Source organism: Ochotona princeps, chromosome 4 (assembly GCF_030435755.1).
Source record: "Ochotona princeps isolate mOchPri1 chromosome 4, mOchPri1.hap1, whole genome shotgun sequence".
Taxonomy (NCBI): domain Eukaryota; kingdom Metazoa; phylum Chordata; class Mammalia; order Lagomorpha; family Ochotonidae; genus Ochotona; species Ochotona princeps.
Window position 1 is genome coordinate 49415422 of NC_080835.1, and position 6218 is coordinate 49421639.

The 6218-nt window shown below is 37.8% G+C and overlaps 1 pseudogene; it reads right to left on the reverse strand.

Moving 5' to 3' along the window:
- Positions 1-532: 532 nt before the first annotated feature.
- LOC101530129 (olfactory receptor 2D3-like) lies at positions 533-1472 on the reverse strand (annotated as a pseudogene).
- Between the last annotated feature and the right edge of the window lie 4746 nt (positions 1473-6218).

The following is a 6218-nucleotide window of genomic DNA, read 5'->3' on the forward strand; positions in this document are numbered from 1 at the left end:
GAGAAGGAGGAGTGGAGAGAGAGAAAGAGAGAAAGAGGAGGGGGAAGGGGGAGAACAAGAAAAAGAGTGTGTTTCTAAGCGCTACTTCAGTTTCCAAATGACTGCATGGCCCAGGTCTGGGACAGGTAAAAGTCTCTGGATTTCCATCTGTGTCTCCCATATGTGTTGCAGGGCATCAAATACCTGTGCCATCTTCAACTGCTTTCTCAGTGAATTATTGGAAAGTTGGATCAGAGGCAGTGCAGCCAGGACTCCAAATCTGGCATCACAAATCACAGTTTAAGCTGCTGTGTCACTACATTGGCCATGAGGGTCAATTTGTTGTTGCTCGGTTTTGTTTTGTAGTGAAGGTACGAGTTTTACTTAGGGTGTGCATAGTGCTTGCAGAGAACAGTCATTTAATGAATGTAGAAGAAATCAAGCTGAGAAATACAGCAGAGAAAGGTAAGGATGAAGATGTTAAAGCTATATTATCAATCACAATATTCCAAATACTTTTCAAAATGTCAGGAATAATTGCTCCAAAGTCATACTATTTCCCAGCCAGCTTCTTCAGAGCCCCCTTCACGTCTTTGTTTCTCAGGCTGTAAATTGATTGGGTTCAACATGGAAGTCATAACAGAAGAACACGGAGATGACTTTATCCTTCTGACTCATTGTCTTGGAATTAGGTCTCATGTATGCAAATATTCCTGAGCCATAGTAGACAAACACAACTGTGAGGTGGGAGCCACAGGTGGAGAAGACCTTGAGTCTCCCCTCGCCAGACTGCATCCGGATCACAGTGGAGATGATGTTCCAGTAGGAGACTAGGATGAGGGAGACAGGAGCGAGGAGGATGATCACACCCATAGAAAAGAGCGCCAGCTCAGCGTGGTAGGTGTCGGCTGAAACAAGCTTTAAGAGAGCAGGTGGTTCACAGAAGTAGTGATTAATTGCATTCTGTCCCTGGAAGGGAAGACACAATGTAAATGCACTGTCTACTGCACACACAAACACCCCCACTGACCCAGGACACTATGGCCAACTGGATACAAACCTTGTGGGTCATGATTGTGGAATAGTGGAGGGGCTTGCATACTGCCGCATATCGGTCATAGGACATCACTGCCAGCAGCGCACACTCCGAACACCCTGCTAGGAGAGACAACTATCTGTATTGAGCAGCCAGCAAAGGAGATGCTTTTCTTTTTCACAAGAAAGTGGATCAACATCTGGGGTACAATGCTGGTAGAGAAACAGAGGTCAGCAAAGGACTAGTTTTTAAGGAAAAAATACATAAGTGTGTGAAGTTGAGAGCCAATTTGGATAAGGCTAATAATCAGCAGATTTCCGAATATAGATATAAGGTAAATAACTAGGAAAACATTGAACAATAAGATCTGGATCTTTGGATCTTGTGAAAGTCCCGATAAAATAAATTCAGCCACAGAAGTTTGATTTCCTTCTCCCATTGATGTTTATGCTTGTTTACCTGTCATCAGAAAGAGAACAGAAACATTTTTGAATCCTTGGTTCCACAACCATCATAAACAAATAGATATTAACAAGTGAATTTTGCTGGACTATTGGCTTCCCTCTGCTCCTCACTCAGTGCTGGTTAACATTAAGGTATGTATTGTTGTTTATGAAACTTGAGATAGCTTTTAAGCATGTTTTTCCTTGCTTGATCTTATCATTAGTCTGAATATCATGGCTTCTTGACTAATCCCCATGTAAACGTTGGTAAATTGTTCTGACAATATAATAATGTATTATTTTTGTTTCAATTTAATTATTTTCTCAAGAAATACTTTTAATTTACTACATGAACATCTGGAGATGAGACAAGCTGGTTTACTTAAGAAATAATGGATCTGCTTTCAGATTTCAAAATATGTGAGTTCACACTCACACACAACGCTCAATGCAAATTCGTCCTTAAGGCAGTAGGAGAGTCCTATATAATTTTGAAAATTGAATAGTTATATTGAATATATTAGCTCTTGCTGTTTTGTTAAAAAAAAAAAAAAAGCATCTTTTTATTGGCTCAGATCCTGCCATTGCGGCCATCGGGAGATGAATCAGCTAATAGATCTTCCTCTCTGTCCCTCCTCTTCTATGTATATCTAATTTTCCAATAAAAAATTTTAAAAAAATGAACTACCACTGAGTTTCAATTTAGAAAGTTAAAAATATGAGCTAGTGCAACAGTGAGTTGCTTTTATTCCCCACGTTTCATGCTTTTGTGCCTTGCTTCCTGTCAGGCTGTGCTTTCAGAGAGAAACTAGGAGGCAAAGACTAAATGCTTAAGCTGCATTCTTCAGTCATGCAATCTCAGCCCAGCTACTGATAGTGATCAAGTCCACTGAGTGCTCCCTGATATGTCTAACACTCTGGAGCAGCATTTCAGTACTGAGTTATAAACAAAGAGCTACACATAGTCCAAAGCGGGGAGGGAGGGAGAAAAGCAGGAGAAGCTCGCTCCTTATCAACCATGCAGAAACTGTTGCAGAACAGTGGCCCAGCTCAGAATTCCTGCTTTCACCTGCTGGAATGAGCGGAGGTGAGTGCAGAGGATAGCAGGGTTACTGGTGAGCAACATCAAGAACTGAGTGAAGGGTGGTGGATCTGCAGACTAAAAACTCAAATCCCATCAGGCATCACTGCATCTTTATTCCTGGGAACTCAGACTAATATTTTTTTTTCCATAGCACTTTGCCTACTGTTTGTTTCAAAGGCACAAACCTAAAATCTCCAGGACTTGAAGAGCAGATTTTCCTAAGAGGAAGTTAAAAATAAATGAAGTCCTGAGAGCTGATGTAAGCAGAGCATTCCCAGGAGTTCTCACCTCTTAACATATCCTGAAGCCTTTTATATTATGCTTATAAACATAACAAAATATTCAAGCTCTCCTCAAAAGAGAGAAAATTTAAATGGACACAGAATCAAAAAAATTACAAAGTTTGTTGTTAATGTGTCGGTTTTTCTAAATAATCAAAGCAGATTCAAGTTCTTTACTCTTTTCTAACCTCATAAGTAACATTCAACCCTCTTTGGCTTTTAAGGGAATTTAGATAATTATCTCAGTCATGTTGATTAATAGGGAGAATCTTAGCAATATTTCAAGGGACTAGATTATTGTGGCACAGCATATAAATCCACTGTGTGTCAGGCTGGCATTCCCTACGGGTGCTGGTTAGTGTCCCTGCATCTCTGCTTCTGTTCTAGTTCCCTGTTAATGGTCTGAGAAAGCAGAATATGACCCACCTGCTTGAGTCCCTGACATCAGATGAGAGAACAAGAAGGATCTCCTGGCTTTTGGCTTCAGCCTGACCCAAACCTAGCTGTTATCTTTCTCTCTCTTAAAACTATGACTTTCATAAATAAATAAATAAATAAATAAATAAATAAATAAATAAATAAATAAATACGTAAATCTTTAAAAACTCAAAGAGGGAGAACTGAAAAAAGTATTTCAATAAGTAAATCAATTGCAAAATTTGTGTTTTCATTGTTCAAAACACAAGGTGCCCACACATTCAATTTGCGGTAAGTTTAAAGATTGATTCCTTCTACTACACTTAGGGTAGCCAAACCTTCTAGTACCAAGTATAACTTTCTTTGATTACCAAAGTGTGTAACACATGTGTATCAGTCATTCATATTTACATTTACATTTTAAGTTGCATTTTGTCTATGTCATGGTCAATGAATATGGATAGCGTATCGTTTGGCCTTATAGACAAACCACACAAAAAACTGCATATGGGGTGGAACTAAGGCCCCCAGCTGACAGTCATCAATTGTCAGACCCATGAAGTGAGATTGTTACCATCTCTAGCCTTTGAAATGTCTTGGTTGGACAGCAAGTGGAACAGAAATAACTCCCAGTCCACACCCTCACTCCATGAACACACACTATCTGAGTCCTAACCAAACTGCAGATTTCGAAGTAACATTTTTTATGGAAAACTACATAATTTAAGGGTGATTTATCACACATAACTAGATTACTAAAGCGGAAAATTGGAGTCATAATAAGGTACCAGGCAGTAAAATGGCTAACATTATATGTAACTGACAATACCACATATTGACAAGGTCATAAAACAATTGAACTCTGCTACATGGTTAATTGAAATGCAAATAACTTTCATTTTTCAATAACTTTGAAAAACAGTTTATTAACTCATTATAATGTAAAGAATGCTATTCGACTTAGCAATACTCCCTTTAAGTACCCAAAGAAAAATAGTGTCCATACAAAGATGTGTGGTACAAATGTTCATATAAGTATTGGTTACAATATTCAAACACCTGAAAAAAGGCATAGATAGATGAACATATAAATAGACTGTGAAGGTTCCTAGTTCTGCATTCATTTAATGGAATACTATTAAGCAGAAAAAAACAATGAACTACTGGTAAGTGCAATAATATGCTTGGATCTTAACACATTATGCTAGCAAAAGAACCAGGCATAAAAGAGTTCATAAGTGTGATTACAATTGCGTGAAAATCTGAATCAGTAGGTACTTGGGAACCAGTATATGGGAACTGACAGAAAAAGATTTAAGGGAATTATTTATTGCAAGAGAAATGTGTTTGAACTATGAATCCAGTTATAAAGGTCTGTATATTTATCAAACTTTATTTAATTGGAGGCCTTAAATTTTTTATTTTATTATACTTAATAATATTTCTTTTTCAAATATTTTTATGTTTAATATCAATTTTAAAAAGAGAAATTCAGAAATAAAGCTGTGGTAGTATCAACTCATCAGAAACACATTTAATGAATTATTTATAATAAAATAATTAAAGCTAAGGTCATGAAGAAAGTATAGATTTCGGTAACACATAAAAATTTTTATAAGCAGAAAATATATAATGTGTTGTGGAGATTTTAAGATACCTAATATGTGATGTAAGACAACCTTAAACTATTGTGTAATCCAATAAGCTACAAGTGATTTGGTTTCAAAATATCAAAAACAAAAGTCTGAATAGAATCACTACTGTGTGTGTGATAGGTTGATGCCATTAAGATGGCTAAAACTAGCAAAATAATAATAGATGTAACATATTTATAAATATAAATAATAATATAGTTTTATTTTCTTCCTCCAAAAAATACCCAGATGATTATACTCTGTTTTTCATGTATCTTCGATGCCAATGCAGGCTAAGCCTTTCTATGACCTGCTCTGTCCTTTGGGAGATCCTCTCAGGGGGATGCATCACTGGGCACCTTAGTTGGCTAGCTTCCAATTTTATGTGGGCAGTGTAAAAATCCAGGAGGGTAAAGATCACTGAAGTAGCAGTGGAGGAAGAGTTTTGCTTCCCTCTTTACTCCCTGCCTTGACCCCATATTCTGATCATATCTGTGTAGTTGTGCATATACAACTCTTGCAGGACCCTCTCCAGACAGTATGTCTCTGAGAAGACAGCATGTCTCTGAGATGACAGCACGCATCATGACTTTTCTTTGCCCTTCACCTCATTTATCTTTGGATATCAATAACCTTTGGTAGTACTCCAAATTATGTCCTCTTATTTAAGTAGTCCTTTCATTAAAGTGTGATGAAACTGTGTTTTTTGCTGGATTGTTAGCTGGTATGATGTTTTAGCGTAGCTTTTAAAATAGAATGAATCTTCTAAATAGACTAATGGTAAGAGCAGATCAATTTTGAAGACAAATGCTTGTGGGGCCAGTGCAGTGGCTAAACAGTTTTACTCTCCACCTGCACATGCTAGTGTCCCTTATAGGCTCTGGTTTATGCCCCAGCTGCTCACTTCCAATCCCGCTTTCTGCTCAAGGCCTGGGAGAGCAATGAGGAAGGGTCCAAGTCCTAGGACCCTGCACCCATGTGGTGAACCTGGAAGAAATTCCTGGCTCCTGGGTTTGGATCAGCTCAGCCCCAGCCATTGCAACCATTCGAAGAGTGATTGAGGAGTGAACCAGTAAATGAATGATCTTTCTCTCTGTCTTTCCTTCTTTCTGTATATCTGCCTATGCAATAGAAATAAATAAATCTTCATAAAATTAAAAGAAAAGAAATTCATTCTGGACAACTTGGGAGTGAACTGGTGGATGGGAGATATTTGTCTCCTTCTATTTTTGGTAACTCTGTCTTTCAAATAAATAGAGCAAATCTCTCTCTCTCTCTCTCTCTTTTTTTTTTTTTTAAGGGCATGGTAGCTTAACAGGCTGATCTTCCACCTGCAGTATCAGC